Genomic DNA, 552 nt, shown 5'->3' with positions numbered 1-552 from the left:
ATCCGCGAAACCCGCCGCCGCGTCGCGCGGCGCGCGCGCGAGAACCCGCGTGTGCGCGCTGAGCTGTGCGGTGCGTGCGTGCGTGCGTGTGCGTGTGCGTGAGTGGAGAGGCTCGACACGCACGCACCGCCGCCCGATCCGGATGGAGCATGGATGTTATGTAGGGATAGCACACTGTAACGAACGAAGGCCGCGTCCAGACTCCGACCACATCCTGCCCGGTCCACTAATTACCGGCGAGGTCGCACTGTTCGCCCGCCGCCGCTCCGCGCGCGCATTCGTCGTAGCTGCGACGGCGGAGGAGGGACTGGCAGCAGGAGCACCGAGCTGCAGAAGCAACAGCACCGCGGCGGCAACAGGAGGTGGCGGTGTGTTTTATATACAGGTGCGGCGGCGGTCCACCTTCGTCTTTGACCGCCGGCAACCGCACGCCTAAACCGAAACGGAACTCCGGTTACTACGCGTAAAATCCATTACTATTGCGAGATTATACAACATTAGGCCGTCGTCGTCGTAGTCGTTGTTGTTGTTGTTGTTGTTGTTGTTTTAATA

At 61.6% G+C, this 552-nt stretch overlaps 1 protein-coding gene across 1 annotated transcript in view; it reads right to left on the bottom strand.

The window, feature by feature from the left end:
* The window catches only part of LOC112594754 (protein giant-lens), a gene marked incomplete in the record, with an annotated part of 30406 nt that extends 30095 nt beyond the window's left edge, over positions 1-311 (bottom strand). Inside the window, 1 exon segment of the mRNA XM_025339720.1 lies at positions 195-311.
* Between the last annotated feature and the right edge of the window lie 241 nt (positions 312-552).

This window comes from Melanaphis sacchari, unplaced genomic scaffold (assembly GCF_002803265.2).
Source record: "Melanaphis sacchari strain LSU unplaced genomic scaffold, SCAv2.0 Contig23_pilon_pilon, whole genome shotgun sequence".
Taxonomy (NCBI): Eukaryota; Metazoa; Arthropoda; class Insecta; order Hemiptera; family Aphididae; genus Melanaphis; species Melanaphis sacchari.
This window is presented reverse-complemented; position numbering and strand designations above follow the sequence as displayed.